Genomic DNA, 27910 nt, shown 5'->3' with positions numbered 1-27910 from the left:
ATACGATGGAAAAACTATTGTATTTATATTGTATTTTATGCTTCTGGCGTTGACTTCTAAGGCCCTAATTATTCGATTAGGTGGAGCAACGCCCTAGAGTGAAGCCTAGGTTGCTCGGAATGTAGAAATGACCATAACTTTCACACTGGTTACAATTATTTGTTTTATACGATGGAAAAGCTGTTGTATTTATATTGTATTTTATGCTTCTGGCGTTGACTTCTTGGGCCCTAACTATTTCATCTGGTGGAACAACGCCCTAGTGTAAAGCCCAGATTGCGCTGAACGTAGAAATGACCATAACTTTCACACTGGTAGCAATTTTTCGTTTTATACGATGGAAAAACTGTTTTATTTATTTTGTATTTTATGCTTCGGGCGTTGACTTCTAAGGCCCTAACTATTCCATCTGGTGGAGCAACGCCCTAGAGTGCAGCCTAGGTTGCCCGGAACTTAGCAATGACCATAACTTTTACACTGGTAGCAATTATTCGCTTTATACAATGGAAAAACTGTCATATATATATTGTATTTTCTGCTTCTGGCGTTGACTTCTTAGGCCCTAACTATTCGATCTTGTGGAACAACGCCCTTGGGTAAAGCCTAGGTTGCCTCGAACGTAGAAATGACCATCACTTTCACACGGGTTGCAAATATTCCTGTTATAGAATGGAAGCACTGTAGTATTTTTATTGTATTTTATACTTCAGGCGTTGCCTTCTGAGGCCGTAGATATTCGATGTGGTGGAAGAACGCCATACAGTGAAGCCTAGGTTGCCCGGAACGTAGAAATGACCATAAGTTTCATACTGGTTGCAATTATTCGGTTTATACGATGGAAAAACTGTTGTATTTATATTGTATTTTATGCTTCTGGCGTTCACTTCTTAGGCCCTAACTATTCGATCTGGTGGAACAACGCCCTAGGGTGAAGCCTAGGTTGCCCGGAACGTAGAAATGACCATAGCTTTTACACTGGTAGCAATTATTCGTTTTATACAATGGAAAAACCGTTCTACTTATTTTGTATTTTATGCTTCGGGCGTTGACTTCTAAGGCCCTAACTATTCAATTTGTTGGAGCAACGCCCTAGGGTGAAGCCTAGGTTGCTCGGAAAGTAGAAATGACCATAAGTTTCATACTGGTTGCAATTATTCGTTTTATACGATGGAAAAACTATTGTATTTATATTGTATTTTATGCTCCTGGCGTTGACTTCTAAGGCCCTAATTATTCGATTAGGTGGAGCAACGCCCTAGAGTGAAGCCTAGGTTGCTCGGAATGTAGAAATGACCATAACTTTCACACTGGTTACAATTATTTGTTTTATACGATTAAAAAGCTGTTGTATTTATATTGCATTTTATGCTTCTGGCGTTGACTTCTTGGGCCCTAACTATTTCATCTGGTGGAACAACGCCCTAGTGTAAAGCCCAGATTGCGCTGAACGTAGAAATGACCATAACTTTCACACTGGTAGCAATTTTTCGTTTTATACGATGGAAAAACTGTTTTATTTATTTTGTATTTTATGCTTCGGGCGTTGACTTCTAAGGCCCTAACTATTCCATCTGGTGGAGCAACGCCCTAGAGTGCAGCCTAGGTTGCCCGGAACGTAGAAATGACCATAACTTTTACACTGGTAGCAATTATTCGTTTTATACAATGGAAAAACTTTTCTATTTATTTTGTATTTAATGCTTCGGGCGTTGACTTCTAAGGCCCTAACTGTTTGATCTGGTGGAGCACCGCTCTAGAGTGAAGCCTAGGTTGCCCGGAACGTAGATATGACCATAACTTTCACACTGGTAGCAATTAGTCGTTTTATACGGTGGAAAAACTGTTCTATTTATTTTGTATTTTATGCTTCGGGCATTGACTTCTAAGGCCCTAGCTATTCGATTTGGTGGAGCACCGCCCTAGAGTGAAGCCTAGGTTGCCCGGAACGTAGAAATGACCATAACTTCCACACGGGTTGCAATTATTCCTGTTATAGGATGGAAAGACTGCTGTATTTTTATTGTATTTTATGCTTCAGGCGTGGACTTCTGAGGCCCTAGATATTCGATGTGGTGGAAGAACGCCATACAGTGAAGCCTAGATTGCCCGGAACGTAGAAATGACCATAAGTTTCGTACTGGTGTCAATTATTCCTTTTATACGATGGAAAAGCTGTTGTATTTATATTGTATTTTATGCTTCTGGCGTTCACTTCTTAGGCCCTAACTATTTCATCTGGTGGAGAAACGCCCTAGAGTGCAGCCTAGGTTGCCCGGAACGTAGCAATGACCATAACTTTTACACTGGTTGCAATTATTCGTTTTATACGATGGAAAAACTGTTGCATCTTTATCGTATTTTATGCTTCTGGCGTTGACTTCTTAGGCCGTAACTATTCGATCTGATGGAGCAACGCCGTGGAGTGAAACCTGGGTTGCCCGGAACGTAGAAATGACCACTACTATCACACTGGTTGCAATTATTCATTTTATACAATGGAAAAACCGTTCTATTTATTTTGTATTTTATGCTTCGGGCGTTGACTTCTGACGCCCTAACTATTCCATCTGGTGGAGAAACGCCCTAGAGTGCAGCCTAGGTTGCCCGGAACGTAGCAATGACCATAACTTTTACACTGGTAGCAATTATTCGTTTTATACAATGGAAAAACTGTCATATTTATATTGTATTTTCTGCTTCTGGCGTTGACTTCTTAGGCCCTAACTATTCGATCTTGTGGAACAACGCCCTAGGGTAAAGCCTAGGTTGCCTCGAACGTAGAAATGAGCATCACTTTCACACGGGTTGCAAATATTCCTGTTATAGAATGGAAGCACTGTAGTATTTTTATTGTATTTTATACTTCAGGCGTTGACTTCTAAGGCCGTAGATATTCGATGTGGTGGAAGAACGCCATACAGTGAAGCCTAGGTTGCCCGGAACGTAGAAATGACCATAAGTTTCATACTGGTTGCAATTATTCGGTTTGTGCGATGGAAAAACTGTTGTATTTATTTTGTATTTTATGCTTCGGGCGTTGACTTCTAAGGCCCTAACTATTCCATCTGGTGGAGCAACGCCCTAGAGTGCAGCCTAGGTTGCCCGGAACGTAGAAATGACCATAACTTTTACACTGGTAGCAATTATTCGTTTTATACAATGGAAAAACTTTTCTATTTATTTTGTATTTAATGCTTCGGGCGTTGACTTCTAAGGCCCTAACTGTTTGATCTGGTGGAGCACCGCCCTAGAGTGAAGCCTAGGTTGCCCGGAACGTAGATATGACCATAACTTTCACACTGGTAGCAATTATTCGTTTTATACGGTGGAAAAACTGTTCTATTTATTTTGTATTTTATGCTTCGGACATTAACTTCTAAGGCCCTAGCTATTCGATTTGGTGGAGCACCGCCCTAGAGTGAAGCCTAGGTTGCCCGGAACGTAGAAATGACCATAACTTCCACACGGGTTGCAATTATTCCTGTTATAGGATGGAAAGACTGCTGTATTTTTATTGTATTTTATGCTTCAGGCGTGGACTTCTGAGGCCCTAGATATTCGATGTGGTGGAAGAACGCCATACAGTGAAGCCTAGGTTGCCCGGAAAGGAGAAATGACCATCACTTTCAAACTGGTTGCAATTAATCCTGTTATACGATGGAAAAACTGTTGTATTTTTATTGCATTTTATGCTTCTGGCGTTCACTTCTTAGGCCCTAACTATTCGATCTGGTGAAACAACGGCCTAGGGTGAATCCTAGCTTGCCGGGAACGTAGAAATGACCATTACTTTCACACTGTTTGCAATTATTCCTTTTATACGATGGAAAAGCTGTTGTATTTATATCGTATTTTATGCTTCTGGCGTTTACTTCTAAGGACCTCAGTATTCGATCTGGTGGAGCAACGCCCTACAGTGAATCCTAGGTTGCTCGGAATGTAGAAATGACCATAACTTTCACACTGGTTGCAATTATTCGTTTTATACGATGGAAACGCTGTTGTATTTATATCGTATTTTATGCTTCTGGCGTTTACTTCTAAGGACCTAACTATTCGATCTGGTGGAGCAACACCCTAGAGTGAATCCTAGGTTGCTCGGAATGTAGAAATGACCATAACTTTCACACTGATTGCAATTATTCGTTTTATACGATGGAAACGCTGTTGTATTTATATCGTATTTTATGTTTCTGTCGTTTACTTCTAAGGACCTAACTATTCGATCTGGTGGAGCAACGCCCTAGAGTGAATCCTAGGTTGCTCGGAATGTAGAAATGACCATAACTTTCACACTGGTTGCAATTATTCGTTTTATACGATGAAAACGCAGTTGTATTTGTATTGTACTTCATGCCTCTGGCGTTGACTTCTAAGGTCGTAGCTATTAGATGTGGTGGAGCAACGGCCTAGAGTGACGCCTAGGGTGCCCGGAACGTAGAATTGGCCATCACTTTCAAACTGGTTGCAATTATTCCTGTTATATGATGGAAACACTGTTGAATTTTTTTTGCATTTTATGGTTCGGGCGATCACTTCTAAGGTCCAAACTATTCAATCTTTTGGAGCAACGCACTAGGGTGAAGCCTAGCTTGCTCGGAAAGTAGAAATGACCATAAGTTTCATCCTGGTTGCAATTATTCGTTTTATACGATGGAAACACTGTTGTATTTTTATTGCATTTTATGCTTCGGGCGTTGACTTCTAAGGCCCTAACTATTCAATCTGTTGGAGCAACGCCCTAGGGTGAAGCCTAGGATGCTCGGAAAGTAGAAATGACCATCAGTTTCATACTGGTTGCAATTAATCGTTTTATCCGATGGAAAAACTGTTGTATTAATATTGTATTTTATGCTTCTGGCGTTGACTTCTAAGGCCCTAGCTATTCCATCTAGTGGAGTAACGCCCTAGAGTGAAGCCTAGGTTGCCCGGAAAGGAGAAATGACCATCACTTTCAAACTGGTTGCAATTAATCCTGTTATACGATGGAAAAACTGTTGTATTTTTATTGCATTTTATGCTTCTGGCGTTCACTTCTTAGGCCCTAACTATTCGATCTGGTGAAACAACGGCCTAGGGTGAAGCCTAGCTTGCCGGGAACGTAGAAATGACCATTACTTTCACACTGTTTGCAATTATTCCTTTTATACGATGGAAAAGCTGTTGTATTTATATCGTATTTTATGCTTCTGGCGTTGACTTCTTAGGCCGTAACTATTCGGTCTGGTGGAGCAACGCCCTAGAGTGAAGCCTATGTTGCCCGGAAGGTAGAAATGACCATCACTTTCAAACTGGCTGCAATTATTCCTGTTATATGATGGAAAAGCTGTTGTATTTTTATTGCATGTTATTCTTCGGGCATAGACTTCTAAGGCCCTAACAATTCAATCTGTTGGAGCGACGCCCTAGGGTGAAGCCTAGGTTGACCGGAAAGTAGAAATGACGTTAACTTTCACACTGGTTGCAATTATTCGTTTTATTCGATGGAAAAACTGTTGTATTTATATTGTATTTTATGCTTCGGGAATTGACTTCTAAGGCCCTAACTGTTTGATCAGGTGGAGCAACGCCCTAGAGTGAAGCCTAGGCTGCCCGGAACGCAGAAATAACCATAACTTTCACACTGGTTGCAATTATTCCTGTTCTACGATGGACAAACTGTTGTATTTATATCGTATTTTATGCTTCTGGCGTTGACGTCTAAGGACCTAACTATTCGATCTTGTGGAGCAACGCTCTAGAGATAAGCCTAGGTAGCTCGGAATGTAGGAATGGCCATAAATTTCACACAGGTTGCAATCATTCGTTTTATACGATGGAAAAACTGTTGCATCTTTATCGTATTTTACTCTTCTGGCGTGGACTTCGAAGGCCCTAACTATTCCATCTGGTGTAGCAACGCCCTAGAGTGAAGCCTAGGTTGCCCGGAACGCAGAAATGACCATTACCTTCACACTGGTTGCAATTATTCCTGTTATACGATGGAAAAACTGTTGTATTTTTATGGTATTCCATGCTTCTGGCGTTTAATTCTAAGTTGCTAGCTATTTGACCTGGTGGAGCAACGACCTAGAGTGAAGCCTATGTTGCCCGGAACGTAGAAATGACCATAACTTTCACACTGGTTGCTATTATTCGTTTTATACGTTGGAAAAACTGTTATATTTATATTGTATTTTATGCTTCTGACGTTGACTTCTTAGGCCCTAACTATTCGATCTGGTGGTACAACGCCCTAGAGTGGAGCCTAGGTTGCCTGGAACGAGAGGAATGACCATTACTTTCACACTGTTTGAAGTTATTCCTGATTTACGATGGAAAAACTGTTGCATCTTTATTGTATTTTATGCTTCGGGCGTTGATTTCTAAGGCCCTAACTATTCGATCTGGTGCAGCGGCGCCCTAGAGTGAAGCCTAGGTTGCCCGGAACGTAGAAATGACCATTACATTCACACTGGTTGCAATTATTCGTTGTATACGATGGAAAAGCTGTTGCATTTATATCGTATTTTATGCTTCTGGCGTTGTCTTCTTAGGCCCTAACTATTCCATCTGGTGGATCAACGACCTTGGGTGAAGCCTAGGTTGCTCGGAATGTAGGAATGACCATAAATTTCACACTGGTTGCAATTATTCGCTTTATACGATGGAAAAACTGTTATATTTATAATGTATTTTATGCTTATGACGTTGACCTCTTAGGCCCTAACTATTCGATCTGGTGGAACAACGCCCTAGAGTGAAACCTATGTTGCCCGGAACGTAGAAATGACCATTACTTTCACACTGGTAGCAATTATTCCTGTTATACGATGGAAAAACTGTTGTAGTTTTATTGCATTTTATGCTACGGCCATTGACTTTTAAGGCCCTAACTATTCAATCTGTTGGAGCAACGCCCTAGGGTGAAGCCTAGGTTGCCCGGAACGTAGAAATGAGCATAACTATCACACTGGTTGCGATTATTCGTTTTATACGGTGGAAAAACTGTTGTATTTATATCGTGTTTTATGCTTCTGGCGTTGACTTCATAGGCCCTAACTATTCCATCTGGCGGAACAACGCCCTAGGGTGAAGCCTTGGTTGCCCGGAAAGTAGAAATGACGTTAACTTTCACACTGGTTGCAATTATTCGTTTTATTCGATGGAAAAACTGTTGTATTTATATTGTATTTTATGCTTCGGGCATTGACTTCTAAGGCCCTAACTGTTTGATCAGGTGGAGCAACGCCCTAGAGTGAAGCCTAGGTTGCCCGGAACGCAGGAATGACCATAACTTTCACACTGGTTGGAACTATTCCTGTTCTACGATGGACAAACTGTTGTATTTATATCGTATTTTATGCTTCTGGCGTTGACGTCTAAGGACCTAACTATTCGATCTCGTGGAGCAACGCTCTAGAGAGAAGCCTAGGTTGCTCGGAATGTAGGAATGGCCATAAATTTCACACTGGTTGCAATCATTCGTTTTATACGATGGAAAAACTGTTGCATCTTTATCGTATTTTACGCTTCTGGCGTGGCCTTCGAAGGACCTAACTATTCGATCTGGTGGAGAAACGCTCTAGAGTGAAGTCCAGGTGGCCCGGAACGTAGAAATGACCATTACATTAACACTGGTTGCAATTATTCGTTTTATACGATGGAAAAGCTGTTGCATTTATATCGTATTTTATGCTTCTGGCGTTGTCTTCTTAGGCCCTAACTATTCCATCTGGTAGAACAACGACCTTGGCTGAAGCCTAGGTTGCGCGGAACGTAGCAATGACCATAACTTTCACACTGGTAGCAATTATTCGTTTTATACGATGGAAAAACTGTTCTATTTATTTTGTATTTTATGCTTCGGGCGTTGACTTCTAAGGCCCTAGCTATTCGATCTGGTCGAGCAACGCCTTAGAGTGAAGCCTAGGTGGTCCGGAACGTAGAAATGACCATAACTTTCACACTGGTAGCAATTATTCGTTTTATACGATGGAAAAACTGTTTTATTTATTTTGTATTTTATGCTTCTGGCGTTGACTTCTAAGGTCCTAACTATTCGATCTGTTGGAGCAACGCCCTAGGGTGACGCCTAGGGTGCTCGGAATGTAGAAATGACCATTACTTTCACACTGTTTGCAATTATTCCTTTTATACGATGGAAAAGCTGTTGTATTTATATTGTATTTTATGCTTCGGGCATTGACTTCTAAGGCCCTAGCTATTCAATCTGTTGGAGCAACGCCCTAGGGTGAAGCCTAGGTTGCCCGGAAAGTAGAAATGACAATAACTTTCATCCTGGTTGCAATTATTCGTTTTATATGATGGAAAAACTGTTTTATTTATTTTGTATTTTATGCTTCTTTCGTTGACGTCTAAGGCCCTAACTATTCGATCCGGTGGAGCAACGCCCTAGAGTGAAGCCTAGGTAGACCGGAACGTAGAAATGACCATAACTTCCACACTGGTTGCAATTATTCCTTTTATACGATGGAAAGAAAGTTGTATTTTTACTGTATTTTATACTTCAGGCGTTGACTTCTGAGGCCGTAGCTATCCGATGTGGTGGAAGAACGCCATACAGTGAAGCCTAGGTTGCCCGGAACGTAGAAATGACCATAAGTTTCATACTGGTTGCAATTATTCGTTTTATACAATGGAAAAACCATTCTATTTATTTTGTATTTTATGCTTCGGGCGTTGACTTCTAAGGCCCTAACTATTCAATCTGTTGTAGCAACGCCCTAGGGTGAAGCGTAGGTTGCTCGGAAAGTAGAAATGACCATAAGTTTCATACTGGTTGCAATTATTCGTTTCATACGATGAAAAAACTGATGTATTTATATTGTATTTTATGCTTCTGGCGTTGACTTCTAAGGCCCTAATTATTCGATCTGGTGGACCAATGCCTCAGAGTTAAGTCTAGGATGCCCGAAACGCCGAAATGATCATTACTTTCACGCTTGTTGCAATTATTCCTATTATACGATGAAAAGGCTGTTGCATCTTTATCGTATTTTATGCTTCTGGCGTTGACTTCTTAGGCCGTAACTATTCGATCTGATGGAGCAACGCCGTGGAGTGAAACCTGGGTTGCCCGGAACGTAGAAATGGCCACTACTATCACACTGGTTGCAATTATTCGTTTTATACAATGGAAAAACTGTCATATTTATATTGTATTTTCTGCTTCTGGCGTTGACTTCTGACGCTCTAACTATTCCATCTGGTGGAGAAACGCCCTAGAGTGCAGCCTAGGTTGCCCGGAACGTAGCAATGACCATAACTTTTACACTGGTAGCAATTATTCGTTTTATACAATGGAAAAACTGTCATATTTATATTGTATTTTCTGCTTCTGGCGTTGACTTCTTAGGCCCTAACTATTCGATCTTGTGGAACAACGCCCTAGGGTAAAGCCCAGGTTGCCTCGAACGTAGAAATGACCATCACTTTCACACGGGTTGCAAATATTCCTGTTATAGAATGGAAGCACTGTAGTATTTTTATTGTATTTTATACTTCAGGCGTTGACTTCTGAGGCCGTAGATATTCGATGTGGTGGAAGAACGCCATACAGTGAAGCCTAGGTTGCCCGGAACGTAGAAATGACCATAAGTTTCATACTGGTTGCAATTATTCGGTTTATACGATGGAAAAACTGTTGTATTTATATTGTATTTTATGCTTCTGGCGTTCACTTCTTAGGCCCTAACTATTCGATCTGGTGGAACAACGCCCTAGGGTGAAGCCTAGGTTGCCCGGAACGTAGAAATGACCATAGCTTTTACACTGGTAGCAATTATTCGTTTTATACAATGGAAAAACCGTTCTACTTATTTTGTATTTTATGCTTCGGGCATTGACTTCTAAGGCCCTAACTATTCAATCTGTTGGAGCAACGCCCTAGGGTGAAGCCTAGGTTGCTCGGAAAGTAGAAATGACCATAAGTTTCATACTGGTTGCAATTATTCGTTTTATACGATGGAAAAACTATTGTATTTATATTGTATTTTATGCTTCTGGCGTTGACTTCTAAGGCCCTAATTATTCGATTAGGTGGAGCAACGCCCTAGAGTGAAGCCTAGGTTGCTCGGAATGTAGAAATGACCATAACTTTCACACTGGTTACAATTATTTGTTTTATACGATGGAAAAGCTGTTGTATTTATATTGTATTTTATGCTTCTGGCGTTGACTTCTTGGGCCCTAACTATTTCATCTGGTGGAACAACGCCCTAGTGTAAAGCCCAGATTGCGCTGAACGTAGAAATGACCATAACTTTCACACTGGTAGCAATTTTTCGTTTTATACGATGGAAAAACTGTTTTATTTATTTTGTATTTTATGCTTCGGGCGTTGACTTCTAAGGCCCTAACTATTCCATCTGGTGGAGCAACGCCCTAGAGTGCAGCCTAGGTTGCCCGGAACTTAGCAATGACCATAACTTTTACACTGGTAGCAATTATTCGCTTTATACAATGGAAAAACTGTCATATATATATTGTATTTTCTGCTTCTGGCGTTGACTTCTTAGGCCCTAACTATTCGATCTTGTGGAACAACGCCCTTGGGTAAAGCCTAGGTTGCCTCGAACGTAGAAATGACCATCACTTTCACACGGGTTGCAAATATTCCTGTTATAGAATGGAAGCACTGTAGTATTTTTATTGTATTTTATACTTCAGGCGTTGCCTTCTGAGGCCGTAGATATTCGATGTGGTGGAAGAACGCCATACAGTGAAGCCTAGGTTGCCCGGAACGTAGAAATGACCATAAGTTTCATACTGGTTGCAATTATTCGGTTTATACGATGGAAAAACTGTTGTATTTATATTGTATTTTATGCTTCTGGCGTTCACTTCTTAGGCCCTAACTATTCGATCTGGTGGAACAACGCCCTAGGGTGAAGCCTAGGTTGCCCGGAACGTAGAAATGACCATAGCTTTTACACTGGTAGCAATTATTCGTTTTATACAATGGAAAAACCGTTCTACTTATTTTGTATTTTATGCTTCGGGCGTTGACTTCTAAGGCCCTAACTATTCAATTTGTTGGAGCAACGCCCTAGGGTGAAGCCTAGGTTGCTCGGAAAGTAGAAATGACCATAAGTTTCATACTGGTTGCAATTATTCGTTTTATACGATGGAAAAACTATTGTATTTATATTGTATTTTATGCTCCTGGCGTTGACTTCTAAGGCCCTAATTATTCGATTAGGTGGAGCAACGCCCTAGAGTGAAGCCTAGGTTGCTCGGAATGTAGAAATGACCATAACTTTCACACTGGTTACAATTATTTGTTTTATACGATTAAAAAGCTGTTGTATTTATATTGCATTTTATGCTTCTGGCGTTGACTTCTTGGGCCCTAACTATTTCATCTGGTGGAACAACGCCCTAGTGTAAAGCCCAGATTGCGCTGAACGTAGAAATGACCATAACTTTCACACTGGTAGCAATTTTTCGTTTTATACGATGGAAAAACTGTTTTATTTATTTTGTATTTTATGCTTCGGGCGTTGACTTCTAAGGCCCTAACTATTCCATCTGGTGGAGCAACGCCCTAGAGTGCAGCCTAGGTTGCCCGGAACGTAGAAATGACCATAACTTTTACACTGGTAGCAATTATTCGTTTTATACAATGGAAAAACTTTTCTATTTATTTTGTATTTAATGCTTCGGGCGTTGACTTCTAAGGCCCTAACTGTTTGATCTGGTGGAGCACCGCTCTAGAGTGAAGCCTAGGTTGCCCGGAACGTAGATATGACCATAACTTTCACACTGGTAGCAATTAGTCGTTTTATACGGTGGAAAAACTGTTCTATTTATTTTGTATTTTATGCTTCGGGCATTGACTTCTAAGGCCCTAGCTATTCGATTTGGTGGAGCACCGCCCTAGAGTGAAGCCTAGGTTGCCCGGAACGTAGAAATGACCATAACTTCCACACGGGTTGCAATTATTCCTGTTATAGGATGGAAAGACTGCTGTATTTTTATTGTATTTTATGCTTCAGGCGTGGACTTCTGAGGCCCTAGATATTCGATGTGGTGGAAGAACGCCATACAGTGAAGCCTAGATTGCCCGGAACGTAGAAATGACCATAAGTTTCGTACTGGTGTCAATTATTCCTTTTATACGATGGAAAAGCTGTTGTATTTATATTGTATTTTATGCTTCTGGCGTTCACTTCTTAGGCCCTAACTATTTCATCTGGTGGAGAAACGCCCTAGAGTGCAGCCTAGGTTGCCCGGAACGTAGCAATGACCATAACTTTTACACTGGTTGCAATTATTCGTTTTATACGATGGAAAAACTGTTGCATCTTTATCGTATTTTATGCTTCTGGCGTTGACTTCTTAGGCCGTAACTATTCGATCTGATGGAGCAACGCCGTGGAGTGAAACCTGGGTTGCCCGGAACGTAGAAATGACCACTACTATCACACTGGTTGCAATTATTCATTTTATACAATGGAAAAACCGTTCTATTTATTTTGTATTTTATGCTTCGGGCGTTGACTTCTGACGCCCTAACTATTCCATCTGGTGGAGAAACGCCCTAGAGTGCAGCCTAGGTTGCCCGGAACGTAGCAATGACCATAACTTTTACACTGGTAGCAATTATTCGTTTTATACAATGGAAAAACTGTCATATTTATATTGTATTTTCTGCTTCTGGCGTTGACTTCTTAGGCCCTAACTATTCGATCTTGTGGAACAACGCCCTAGGGTAAAGCCTAGGTTGCCTCGAACGTAGAAATGACCATCACTTTCACACGGGTTGCAAATATTCCTGTTATAGAATGGAAGCACTGTAGTATTTTTATTGTATTTTATACTTCAGGCGTTGACTTCTAAGGCCGTAGATATTCGATGTGGTGGAAGAACGCCATACAGTGAAGCCTAGGTTGCCCGGAACGTAGAAATGACCATAAGTTTCATACTGGTTGCAATTATTCGGTTTGTGCGATGGAAAAACTGTTGTATTTATTTTGTATTTTATGCTTCGGGCGTTGACTTCTAAGGCCCTAACTATTCCATCTGGTGGAGCAACGCCCTAGAGTGCAGCCTAGGTTGCCCGGAACGTAGAAATGACCATAACTTTTACACTGGTAGCAATTATTCGTTTTATACAATGGAAAAACTTTTCTATTTATTTTGTATTTAATGCTTCGGGCGTTGACTTCTAAGGCCCTAACTGTTTGATCTGGTGGAGCACCGCCCTAGAGTGAAGCCTAGGTTGCCCGGAACGTAGATATGACCATAACTTTCACACTGGTAGCAATTATTCGTTTTATACGGTGGAAAAACTGTTCTATTTATTTTGTATTTTATGCTTCGGACATTAACTTCTAAGGCCCTAGCTATTCGATTTGGTGGAGCACCGCCCTAGAGTGAAGCCTAGGTTGCCCGGAACGTAGAAATGACCATAACTTCCACACGGGTTGCAATTATTCCTGTTATAGGATGGAAAGACTGCTGTATTTTTATTGTATTTTATGCTTCAGGCGTGGACTTCTGAGGCCCTAGATATTCGATGTGGTGGAAGAACGCCATACAGTGAAGCCTAGATTGCCCGGAACGTAGAAATGACCATAAGTTTCGTACTGGTGTCAATTATTCCTTTTATACGATGGAAAAGCTGTTGTATTTATATTGTATTTTATGCTTCTGGCGTTCACTTCTTAGGCCCTAACTATTTCATCTGGTGGAGAAACGCACTAGAGTGCAGCCTAGGTTGCCCGGAACGTAGCAGTGACCATAACTTTTACACTGGTTGCAATTATTCGTTTTATACGATGGAAAAACTGTTGCATCTTTATCGTATTTTATTCTTCTGGCGTTGACTTCTTAGGCCGTAACTATTCGATCTGATGGAGCAACGCCGTGGAGTGAAACCTGGGTTGCACGGAACGTAGAAATGACCACTACTATCACACTGGTTGCAATTATTCGTTTTATACAATGGAAAAACCGTTCTATTTATTTTGTATTTTATGCTTCGGGCGTTGACTTCTGACGCTCTAACTATTCCATCTGGTGGAGAAACGCCCTAGAGTGCAGCCTAGGTTGCCCGGAACGTAGCAATGACCATAACTTTTACACTGGTAGCAATTATTCGTTTTATACAATGGAAAAACTGTCATATTTATATTGTATTTTCTGCTTCTGGCGTTGACTTCTTAGGCCCTAACTATTCGATCTTGTGGAACAACGCCCTAGGGTAAAGCCCAGGTTGCCTCGAACGTAGAAATGACCATCACTTTCACACGGGTTGCAAATATTCCTGTTATAGAATGGAAGCACTGTAGTATTTTTATTGTATTTTATACTTCAGGCGTTGACTTCTGAGGCCGTAGATATTCGATGTGGTGGAAGAACGCCATACAGTGAAGCCTAGGTTGCCCGGAACGTAGAAATGACCATAAGTTTCATACTGGTTGCAATTATTCGGTTTATACGATGGAAAAACTGTTGTATTTATATTGTATTTTATGCTTCTGGCGTTCACTTCTTAGGCCCTAACTATTCGATCTGGTGGAACAACGCCCTAGGGTGAAGCCTAGCTTGCCCGGAACGTAGAAATGACCATAGCTTTTACACTGGTAGCAATTATTCGTTTTATACGATGGAAAAACTATTGTATTTATATTGTATTTTATGCTTCTGGCGTTGACTTCTAAGGCCCTAATTATTCGATTAGGTGGAGCAACGCCCTAGAGTGAAGCCTAGGTTGCCCGGAACGTAGAATTGACCGTAACTTTTACACTGGTAGCAATTACTCGTTTTATACAATGGAAAAACTGTTCTATTTATTTTGTATTTTATGCTTCGGGCGTTGACTTCAAAGGCCCTAACTGTTTGATCTGGTGGAGCAACGCCCTAGAGTGAAGCCTAGGTTGCCCGGAACGTAGAATAGACCATAACTTTCACACTGGTTGCTATTATTCGTTTTATACGATGGAAAAACTGTCATATTTATATTGTATTTTCTGCTTCCCGCGTTGACTTCTTAGGCCCTAACTATTCGATCTTGTGGAACAACGCCCTAGGGTAAAGCCTAGGTTGCCTCGAACGTTGAAATGACCATCACTTTCACACGGGTTGCAAATATTCCTGTTATAGAATGGAAGCACTGTAGTATTTTTATTGTATTTTATACTTCAGGCGTTGACTTCTGAGGCCATAGCTATTCGATGTGGTGGAAGAACGCCATACAGTGAAGCCTAGGTTGCCCGGAACGTAGAAATGACCATAAGTTTCATACTGGTTGCAATTATTCTGTTTATACGATGGAAAAACTGTTGTATTTATATTGTATTTTATGCTTCTGGCGTTCACTTCTTAGGCCCTAACTATTCGATCTGGTGGAACAACGCCCTAGGGTGAAGCCTAGGTTGCCCGGAACGTAGAAATGACCATAGCTTTTACACTGGTAGCAATTATTCGTTTTATACAATGGAAAAACCTTTCTACTTATTTTGTATTTTATGCTTCGGGCGTTGACCTCTAAGGCCCTAACTATTCAATCTGTTGGAGCAACGCCATAGGGTGAAGCCTAGGTTCCTCGGAAAGTAGAAATGACCATAAGTTTCATACTGGTTGCAATTATTCGTTTTATACAATGGAAAAACTGTTCTATTTATTTTATATTTAATGCTTCGGGCGTGACTTCTAAGGCCCTATCTGTTTCATATGGTGGAGCAACGACCTGGAGTGAAGCCTAGGTTGCCTGGAACGTAGAAATGACAATCACTTTCACACGGGTTGCAATTATTCCTTTTATACGATGGAAAAACTGTTGCATCTTTATCGTATTTTATGCTTCTGGCGTTGACTTCTTAGGCCGTAACTATTCGATCTGGTGGAGCAACGCCCTGGAGTGAAACCTGGGTTGCCCGGAACGTAGAAGTGACCACTGCTATCACACTGGTTGCAAATTAGTCCCGCTATACGATGGAAAAACTGTTGTATTTTTATTGCATTTTTTGCTTCTGGCGTTCACTTCTTAGGCCCTAACTATTCGATCTGGTGCAACAACGGCCTAGGGTGAAACCTAGGTTGCCCGGAACGTAGAAATGACCATAACTTTCACACTGGTTGCAATTATTTGTTTTATACGATGGAAAAGCTGTTGTATTTATATCGTATTTTATGCTTCTGCCGTTGACTTCTTAGGCCCTAACTATTCCATCTGGTGGAACAACGCCCTAGAGTAAAGCCCAGCTTGCGCGGAACGTAGTAATGACCATAACCTTCACACTGGTAGCAATTATTCGTTCTTTACAATGGAAAAACTGTTGTATTTATATTGTATTTTATGCTTCTGGCGTTAACTTCTTAGGCCCTAACTATTCGATCTTGTGGAACAACGCCCTAGAGTGAAGCCTAGGTTGCCTGGAACGTAGAAATGAACATCACTTTCACACGGGTTGCAATTATTCCTGTTATACGATGGAAAGACTGTTGTATTTTTACTGTATTTTATTCTTCTGGTGCTGACTTCTTAGGCCCTAACTATTCGATCTGGTGGAACAACGCCGTAGAGTGAAGCCTAGGTTGCCCGGAACGTAGAAATGACCATAACTTTCACACTGATTGCAATTATTCGTTTTATACGATGAAAAAACTGTTGCATCTTTATCGTATTTTATGCTCCTGGCGTTGACTTCTTAGGCCGTAACTATTCGATCTGGTGGAGCAACGACCTGGAGTGAAACCTGGGTTGCCCGGAACGTAGAAATGACCACTACTATCACACTGGTTGCAAATTATTCCTGCTATACGATGGAAAAACTGTTGTATTTTTATTGCATTTTTTGCTTCTGGCGTTCACTTCTTAGGCCCTAACTATTCGATCTGGTGCAACAACGGCCTAGGGTGTAGCCTAGCTTGCCCGGAACGTAGAAATGACCATAACTTTCACACTGGTAGCAATTATTTGTTTTATACGATGGAAAAGCTGTTGTATTTATATCGTATTTTATGCTTCTGCCGTTGACTTCTTAGGCCCTAACTATTCCATCTGGTGGAACAACGCCCTAGAGTAAAGCCCAGCTTGCGCGGAACGTAGAAATGACCATAACCTTCACACTGGTAGCAATTATTTGTTTTATACGATGGAAAAGCTGTTGTATTTATATCGTATTTTATGCTTCTGCCGTTGACTTCTTAGGCCCTAACTATTCCATCTGGTGGAACAACGCCCTAGAGTAAAGCCCAGTTTGCGCGGAACGTAGAAATGACCATAACCTTCACACTGGTAGCAATTATTCGTTCTTTACAATGGAAAAGCTGTTGTATTTATATCGTATTTTATGCTTCTGGCGTTGACTTCTTAGCCCCTAACTATTCCATCTGGTGGAACAACGCCCTAGGGTAAAGTCCAGGTTGCGCGGAACGTAGAAATGACCATAACTTTCACACTGGTAGCAATTATTCGTTTCATACAATGGAAAAACCGTTCTATTTATTTTGTATTTTATGCTTCGGGCGTTGACTTCTAAGGCCCTAACTATTCCATCTGGTGGAGCAACGCCCTAGAGTGCAGCCTAGGTTGCCCGGAACGTAGAAATGACCATAACTTTTACACTGGTAGCAATTATTCGTTTTATACAACGGAAAAACTGTTCTATTTATTTTGTATTTAATGCTTCGGGCGTTGACTTCTTAGGCCGTAACAATTCGATCTGGTGGAGCAACGCGCTGGAGTGAAACCTGGGTTGCCCGGAACGTAGAAATGACCACTACTATCGCACTGGTTGCAAATTATTCCTGCTATACGATGGAAAGCTGTTGTATTTTTATTGCATTTTATGCTTCTGGCGTTCACTTCTTAGGCCCTAACTATTCGATCTGGTGGAACAACGCCCTAGGGTGAAGCCTAGGTTGCCCGAACCGTAGAAATGACCATAGCTTTTACACTCGTAGCAATTATTCGTTTTATACAACGGAAAAACCGTTCTATTTATTTTGTATTTTATGCTTCGGGCGTTGACTTCTAAGGCCCTAACTATTCAATCTGTTGGAGCAACGCCCTAGTGTGAAGCCTAGATTGCTCGGAAAGTAGAAATGACCATAGCTTTCACACTTATTGCAATTATTCGTTTTATACGATGGAACAGCTGTTGTATTTATATCGTATTTTATGCTTCTGGCGTTGACTTCTAAGGACCTAACTTTTCGATCTGGTGGAGCAATGCCCTAGAGTGAAGCCTAGGTTGCTCGGAATGTAGAAATGACCATAAGTTGCATACTCATTGCAATTATTCGTTTTATACGATGGAAAAACTGTTGTATTTATATTGTATTTTATGCTTCTGGCGTTGACTTCTACGGCCCTATATATTCGATCTGGTGGAGCAATGTTTCAGAGTTAAGTCTAGGATGCCCGAAACGCCGAAATGATCATTACTTTCACGCTTGTTGCAATTATTCCTGTTATACGATGAAAAGACTGTTGTATTTTTATTGTATTTAAATGCTTCAGGCGTGGACTTCTGAGGCTGTAGCTATTCGATGTGGTGGAAGAACGCCATACAGTAAAGCCTAGGTTGTCGGGAACGTAGAAATGACCATAAGTTTCGTACTGGTGCCAATTATTCCTTTTATAGGATTAAAAAGCTGTTGTATTTATATCGTATTTTATGCTTCTGGCGTTCACTTCTTGGGCCCTAACAATTCGATCTGGTGGAACAACGCCCTAGAGTGAAGCCTAGGTTGCTCGGAATGTAGAAATGACCATAACTTTCACACTGGTTGCAATTATTCGTTTTATACGATGGAAAAACTGTTGCATCTTTATCGTATTTTATGCTTCTGGCGTTCACTTCTTAGGCCCTAACTATTCGATCTGGTGGAACAACGGCCTAGGGTGTAGCCTAGGTTGCGCGGAACGTAGAAATGACCATAACTTTTACACTGGTAGCAATTATTCGTTTTATACAATGGAAAAACTGTTCTATTTATTTTGTATTTAATGCTTCGGGCGTTGACTTCAAAGGCCCTAACTGTTTGATCTGGTGGAGCAACGCCCTAGAGTGAAGCCTAGGTTGCCCGGAACGTAGAATAGACCATAACTTTCACACTGATTGCAATTATTCGTTTTATACGATGGAACAGCTGTTGTATTTATATCGTATTTTATGCTTCTGTCGTTGACTTCTAAGGACCTAACTTTTCAATCTGGTGGAGCAATGCCCTAGAGTGAAGCCTAGGTTGCTCGGACTGTAGAAATGACCATAAGTTGCATACTGGTTGCAATTATTCGTTTTATACGATGGAAAAACTGTTGTATTTGTATTGTATTTTATGCTTCTGGCGTTGACCTCTAAGGCCCTTAATATTCGATCTGGTGGAGCAATGCCTCAGAGTTAAGTCTAGGATGCCCGAAACGCCGAAATGATCATTACTTTCACGCTTGTTGCAATTATTCCTGTTATACGATGAAAAGACTGTTGTATTTTTATTGTATTTTATGCTTCAGGTGTGGACTTCTGAGGCTGTAGCTATTCGATGTGGTGGAAGAACGCCATACAGTGAAGCCTAGGTTGCCCGGAACGTAGAAATGACCACTACTTTCACACTGTTTGCAATTATTCATTTAATACGATGGAAATGCTGTTGTATTTATATCGTATTTTATGCTTCGGGCGTTGACTTCTTAGGGCCTAACATTTCGATCTGGTGGAGCAACGCCCGACAGTGAAGCCTATGTTGCCTGGAACGTAGAAATGACCATCACTTTCACACGGGTTGCAATTATTCCTGTTATAGGATGGAAAGACTGTTGTATTTTTATTGTATTTTATTCTTCTGTTGTTGACTCCTTAGGCCCTAACTATTCGATCTGGTGGAACAACGCTGTAGAGTGAAGCCTAGGTTGCCCGGAACGTAGAAATGACCACTACTTTCACACTGTTTGCAATTATTCGTTTTATACGATGGAAAAGATGTTGTATTTATATCGTTTTTTATGCTTCTGGCGTTGACTTCTTAGGCCCTAACTGCTCGATCAGGTGGAGCACCGCCCTAGAGTGAACCCTAGGTTGCTCGGAATGTAGAGATGACCATAACTTTCACACTGATTGCAATTATTCGTTTGATACGATGGAAAGACTGTTGCATCTTTATCGTATTTTATGCTTCTGGCGCTGACTTCTTAGGCCGTAACTATTCGATCTGGTGGAGCAACGCCCTGGAGTGAAACCTGGGTTGCCCGGAACGTAGAAATGACCACTACTATCACACTGGTTGCAAATTATTCCTGCTATACGATGGAAAAACAGTTGTATTTTTATTGCATTTTATGCTTCTGGCGTTGACTTCTTAGGCCGTAACTATTCGATCTGGTGGAGCAACGCCCTGGAGTGAAACCTGGGTTGCCCGGAACGTAGAAGTGAACACTACTATCACACTGGTTGCAAATTAGTCCTGCTATACGATGGAAAACTGTTGTATTTTTATTACATTTTTTGCTTCTTGCGTTCAATTCTTAGGCCCTAACTAATCGATCTGGTGGAACAACGGCCTAGGGTGAAGTCTAGGTTGCACGGAACGTAGAAATGTCCATAACTTTCACACTGGTTGCAATTATTTGTTTTATACGATGGAAAAGCTGTTGTATTTATATCGTATTTTATGCTTCTGGCGTTCACTTCTTAGGCCCTAACAATTCGATCTGGTGGAACAACGCCCTAGAGTGCAGCCTAGGTTGCTCGGAATGTAGAAATGACCATAACTTTCACACTGGTTGCAATTATTCGTTTTATACGATGGAAAAACTGTTGCATCTTTATCGTATTTTATGCTTCTGGCGTTGACTTCTTAGGCCGTAACTATTCGATCTGGTGGAGCAACGCCCTAGAGTGCCGCCTAGGTTGCCTGGAAGGTAGAAATGACAATCACATTCACACGAGTTGCAATTATTCCTGTTATAGGATGGAAAGACTGTTGTATTTATATTGTACTTTATGCTTCTAGCGTTGACTTCTGAGGCCGTTGCTATTCGATGTGGTGGAAGAACGCCATAGAGTGAAGCCTAGGTGGCCCGGAACGTAGAAATGTCCATATCTTTCACTGTTTGCAATTATTCAATTTATACGATGGAAAAACTGTTGCCTCTTTATCGTATTTTATGCTTCTGGCGTTGACTTCTTAGGCCGTAACTATTCGATCTGGTGGAGCAACGCCCTGGAGTGAAACCTAGGTTGCCCGGAACGTAGAAATGACCACTACTACCACACTGGTTGCAAATTATTCCCGCTTTACAATGGAAAAACAGTTGTATCCTTATTGCATTTTACGCTTCTGGCGTTCACTTCTTAGGCCCTAACTATTCGATCTGGTGGAACAACGGCCTAGGGTGATGCCTAGGTTGCTCGGAACGTAGAAATGACCATAACTTTCACACTGGTTGCAATTATTCGTTTTATACGATGGAAAAACTGTTGCATCTTTATCGTATTTTATGCTTCTGGCGTTCACTTCTTAGGCCCTAACTATTCGATCTGGTGGAACAACGGCCTAGGGTGTAGCCTAGGTTGCGCGGAACGTAGAAATGACCATAACTTTTACACTGGTAGCAATTATTCGTTTTATACAATGGAAAAACTGTTCTATTTATTTTGTATTTAATGCTTCGGGCGTTGACTTCAAAGGCCCTAACTGTTTGATCTGGTGGAGCAACGCCCTAGAGTGAAGCCTAGGTTGCCCGGAACGTAGAATAGACCATAACTTTCACACTGATTGCAATTATTCGTTTTATACGATGGAACAGCTGTTGTATTTATATCGTATTTTATGCTTCTGGCGTTGACCTCTAAGGCCCTTAATATTCGATCTGGTGGAGCAATGCCTCAGAGTTAAGTCTAGGATGCCCGAAACGCCGAAATGATCATTACTTTCACGCTTGTTGCAATTATTCCTGTTATACGATGAAAAGACTGTTGTATTTTTATTGTATTTTATGCTTCAGGTGTGGACTTCTGAGGCTGTAGCTATTCGATGTGGTGGAAGAACGCCATACAGTGAAGCCTAGGTTGCTCGGAACGTAGAAATGACCACTACTTTCACACTGTTTGCAATTATTCATTTAATACGATGGAAATGCTGTTGTATTTATATCGTATTTTATGCTTCGGGCGTTGACTTCTTAGGGCCTAACATTTCGATCTGGTGGAGCAACGCCCGACAGTGAAGCCTATGTTGCCTGGAACGTAGAAATGACCATCACTTTCACACGGGTTGCAATTATTCCTGTTATAGGATGGAAAGACTGTTGTATTTTTATTGTATTTTATTCTTCTGTTGTTGACTCCTTAGGCCCTAACTATTCGATCTGGTGGAACAACGCTGTAGAGTGAAGCCTAGGTTGCCCGGAACGTAGAAATGACCACTACTTTCACACTGTTTGCAATTATTCATTTTATACGATGGAAAAGATGTTGTATTTATATCGTTTTTTATGCTTCTGGCGTTGACTTCTTAGGCCCTAACTGCTCGATCAGGTGGAGCACCGCCCTAGAGTGAAGCCTAGGTTGCTCGGAATGTAGAAATGACCATAACTTTCACACTGATTGCAATTATTCGTTTTATACGATGGAAAGACTGTTGCATCTTTATCGTATTTTATGCTTCTGGCGCTGACTTCTTAGGCCGTAACTATTCGATCTGGTGGAGCAACGCCCTAGTGCGAAACCTAGGTTACCCGGAACGTAGAAATGACCAGTACTTTCATACTGTTTGCAGTTATTCCTGTGATACGATGGAAAAACATTTGCATCTTTATTGTATTTTATGCTTCTGGCGTTGACTTCTAAGGCCCTAGCTATTCGATTTGGTGGAGCACCGCCCTACAGTGAAGCCTAGGTTGCCCGGAACGTAGAAATGACCATAACTTTCACACTGATTGCAATTATTCGTTTTATACAATGGAAAGACTGTTGCATCTTTATCGTATTTTATGCTTCTGGCGCTGACTTCTTAGGCCGTAACTATTCGATCTGGTGGAGCAACGCCCTGGAGTGAAACCTGGGTTGCCCGGAACATAGAAATGACCACTACTATCACACTGGTTGCCAATTATTCCTGCTATACGATGGAAAAACAGTTGTATTTTTATTGCATTTTATGCTTCTGGCGTTCACTTCTTAGGCCCTAACTATTCGATCTGGTGGAACAACGGCCTAGGGTGAAGCCTAGGTTGCCCGGAACGTAGAAATGACCATAACTTTTACACTGGTAGCAATTATTCGTTTTATACAATGGAAAAACTGTTCTATTTATTTTGTACTTAATGCTTCGGGCGTTGACTTCTAAGGCACTAACTGTTTGATCTGGTGGAGCAACGCCCTAGAGTGAAGCCTAGGTTGCCCGGAACGTAGAAATGACCATAACTTTCACACTGGTTACAATTATTTGTTTTATACGATGGAAAAGCTGTTGTATTTATATCGTATTTTATGCTTCTGGCGTTGACTTCTTAGGCCCTAACTATTCCATCTGGTGGAGCAACGCCCTAGATTGAAGCCTAGGTTGCCCGGGAAGTAGAAATGACCAGCACTTTCTCACTGGTTGCAATTATTCCTGTTACACGATGGAAAAACTGTTGCACCTTTATTGTGTTTTATGCTTCTGGCGTTGACTTCATAGGCCCTAGCAATTCCATCTTGTGGAACAACACCCTACAGTGAAGCCTAGGTTGCCCGGAACGTAGAAGTGACCATTACTTCCACACTGTTTGCAAATATACATTATATACGATGGAAAAGCTGTTGTACTTATATTGTAATTGATGCTACTGGCGTTGACTTCTTAGGCCCTAACTATTTGATCTGGCGGAGCACGACCCTAGAGTGAAGCCTAGGTTGCCCGGAACGTAGAAATGACCATCACTTTCACACTCGTTGCAATTATTCCTGTTATACGGTGGAAAAACTCTTGTATATTTATTGTATTTTATGCTTCGGGCATTGACATCTAAGGCCCTAACAATTCGATCTGGTGGAGCAATGCCCTAGAGTGAAGCCTAGGTTGCTCGGAACGTAGAAATGACCATAACTTTCACACTGGTAGCATTTATTCGTTTTATACAATGGAAAAACCGTTCTATTTATTTTGTATTTTATGCTTCGGGCATTGACTTCTAAGGCCCTAACTATTCCATCTGGTGGAGCAACGCCCTAGAGTGCAGCCTAGGTTGCCTGGAACGTAGAAATGACAACCACTTTCACACGGGTTGCAATTATTCCTGTTATAGTATGGAAAGACTGTTGTATTTATATTGTATTTTATGCTTCTAGCGTTGACTTCTGAGGCCGTTGCTATTCGATGTGGTGGAAGAACGCCATAGAGTGAAGCCTAGGTAGCCCGGAACGTAGAAATGTCCATATCTTTCACTGTTTGCAATTATTCATTTTATACGATGGAAAAACTGTTGCCTCTTTATCGTATTTTATGCTTCTGGAGTTACACTTCTTAGGCCGTAACTATTCGATCTGGTGGAGCAACGCCCTGGAGTGAAACCTAGGTTGCCCGGAACGTAGAAATGACCACTACTATCACACTGGCTGCAAATTATTCCTGCTATACGATGGAAAAACTGTTGTATTTTTATTGCATTTTATGCTTCTGGCGTTCACTTCTTAGGCCCTAACTATTCGATCTGGTGGAACAACGCTGTAGAGTGAAGACTAGGATGCCCGGAACGTAGAAATGACCATTACTTTCACACTGTTTGCAATTATTCCTTTTGTACGATGGAACAGCTGTTGTATTTATATTGTATTTTATGCTTCTGGCGTTGACTTCTAAGGACCTAACTATTCGATCTGGAGGAGCAACGCCCTAGAGTGAAGCCTAGGTTGCCCGGAACGTAGATATGACCATAACTTTCACACTGGTTGCTATTATTCGTTTTATACGATGCAAAAACTGTTATATTCATATTGTATTTTATGCTTCTGGCGTTGACTTCTAAGGCCCTAACTATTCCATCTTGTGGAACAACGCCCTAGAGTGACGCCTAGGTAGCCCGGAACGTAGAAATGACCATAACTTTCACACTGGTAGCAATTATTCGTTTTATACATGGAAAAACTGTTCTATTTATCTTGTATTTTATGCTTCCGGCGTTGACTTCTACTGAACTACCTATTCGATCTGGTGGAGCAACACCCTACACTGAAGCTTAGGTTGCCCGGTACGTAGATATGACCATAACCTTCACACAGGTTGCAATTATCCGTTTTGTACGATGGAAAGACTGTTGTATTTATTTTGTAGTTTATGCTTCTGGCGTTGACTACTAAGGCCATAGCTCCTCGATCTGGTGGAGCAACGCCTCAGAGTTAAGCCTAGGATGCCCGAAACGTCGAAATGATCATTACTTTCGCACTGGTTGCAATAAGTCATGCTATACGATGGAAAAACTGTTGCATTCTTATTGTATTTTATGCTTCTGGCGTTGACTTCTAAGGCCGTAGCTATTAGCTGTGGGGGAGCAACGCCCTAGAGTGACGCCTATGTTGCTCGGGCCGTAGAAATGACCATTACTTTCACACTGGTTGCAATTATTCCTGTTACACGGTGGAAAAACTCTTGTATATTTATTGTGTTTTATGCTCCTGGCGTTGACTTCTTAGGCCCAAACTATTCCATCTGGTGGAACAACGCCCTGGAGTGAAGCCTAGGTTGCCCGGAACGTAGAAATGACCATCACTTTCACACTGGTTGCAATTATTCCTGTTACACGGTGGAAAAACTCTTGTATATTTATTGTGTTTTATGCTTCTGGCGTTGACTTCTTAGGCCCAAACTATTCCATCTGGTGGAACAACGCCCTAGGGTGAAGCCTTGGTTGCCCGGAACGTAGAAATGACCATAACTTTCACACTGGTTGCAATTATTCGCTTTATACGATGGAAAAACTGTTGCATCTTTATCGTATTTTATGCTTCTGGCGTTCACTTCTTAGGCCCTAACTATTCGATCTGGTGGAACAACGGCCTAGGGTGTAGCCTAGGTTGCGCGGAACGTAGAAGTGACCATAACTTTTACACTGGTAGCAATTATTCGTTTTATACAATGGAAAAACTGTTCTATTTATTTTGTATTTAATGCTTCGGGCGTTGACTTCAAAGGCCCTAACTGTTTGATCTGGTGGAGCAACGCCCTAGAGTGAAGCCTAGGTTGCCCGGAACGTAGAATAGACCATAACTTTCACACTGATTGCAATTATTCGTTTTATACGATGGAACAGCTGTTGTATTTATATCGTATTTTATGCTTCTGGCGTTGACTTCTAAGGACCTAACTTTTCAATCTGGTGGAGCAATGCCCTAGAGTGAAGCCTAGGTTGCTCGGAATGTAGAAATGACCATAAGTTGCATACTGGTTGCAATTATTCGTTTTATACGATGGAAAAACTGTTGTATTTATATTGTATTTTATGCTTCTGGCGTTGACCTCTAAGGCCCTTAATATTCGATCTGGTGGAGCAATGCCTCAGAGTTAAGTCTAGGATGCCCGAAACGCCGAAATGATCATTACTTTCACGCTTGTTGCAATTATTCCTGTTATACGATGAAAAGACTGTTGTATTTTTATTGTATTTTATGCTTCAGGTGTGGACTTCTGAGGCTGTAGCTATTCGATGTTGAGGAAGAACGCCATACAGTGAAGCCCAGGTTGCCCGGAACGTAGAAATGACCACTACTTTCACACTGTTTGCAATTATTCATTTAATACGATGGAAATGCTGTTGTATTTATATCGTATTTTATGCTTCGGGCGTTGACTTCTTAGGGCCTAACATTTCGATCTGGTGGAGCAACGCCCGACAGTGAAGCCTAGGTTGCCTGGAACGTAGAAATGACCATCACTTTCACACGGGTTGCAATTATTCCTGTTATAGGATGGAAAGACTGTTGTATTTTTATTGTATTTTATTCTTCTGTTGTTGACTCCTTAGGCCCTAACTATTCGATCTGGTGGAACAACGCTGTAGAGTGAAGCCTAGGTTGCCCGGAACGTAGAAATGACCACTACTTTCACACTGTTTGCAATTATTCGTTTTATACGATGGAAAAGATGTTGTATTTATATCGTTTTTTATGCTTCTGGCGTTGACTTCTTAGGCCCTAACTGTTCGATCAGGTGGAGCACCGCCCTAGAGTGAAGCCTAGGTTGCTCGGAATGTAGAAATGACCATAACTTTCACACTGATTGCAATTATTCGTTTTATACGATGGAAAGACTGTTGCATCTTTATCGTATTTTATGCTTCTGGCGCTGACTTCTTAGGCCGTAACTATTCGATCTGGTGGAGCAACGCCCTGGAGTGAAACCTGGGTTGCCCGGAACGTAGAAATGACCACTACTATCACACTGGTTGCAAATTATTCCTGCTATACGATGGAAAAACAGTTGTATTTTTATTGCATTTTATGCTTCTGGCGTTGACTTCTTAGGCCGTAACTATTCGATCTGGTGGAGCAACGCCCTGGAGTGAAACCTGGGTTGCCCGGAACGTAGAAGTGAACACTACTATCACACTGGTTGCAAATTAGTCCTGCTATACGATGGAAAACTGTTGTATTTTTATTACATTTTTTGCGTCTTGCGTTCAATTCTTAGGCCCTAACTAATCGATCTGGTGCAACAACGGCCTAGGGTGAAGCCTAGGTTGCACGGAACGTAGAAATGACCATAACTTTCACACTGGTTGCAATTATTTGTTTTATACGATGGAAAAGCTGTTGTATTTATATCGTATTATATGCTTCTGCCGTTTTCTTCTTAGGCCATAACTATTCCACCTGGTGGAACAACGCCCTAGAGTAAAGCCCAGCTTGCGCGGAACGTAGAAATGACCATAACCTTCACACTGGTAGCAATTATTCGTTCTTTACAATGGAAAAACTGT

The sequence above is a fragment of the Calliopsis andreniformis genome, unplaced genomic scaffold (genome assembly GCF_051401765.1).
Source record: "Calliopsis andreniformis isolate RMS-2024a unplaced genomic scaffold, iyCalAndr_principal scaffold0008, whole genome shotgun sequence".
Lineage (NCBI taxonomy): Eukaryota > Metazoa > Arthropoda > Insecta > Hymenoptera > Andrenidae > Calliopsis > Calliopsis andreniformis.
This window is presented reverse-complemented; position numbering follows the sequence as displayed.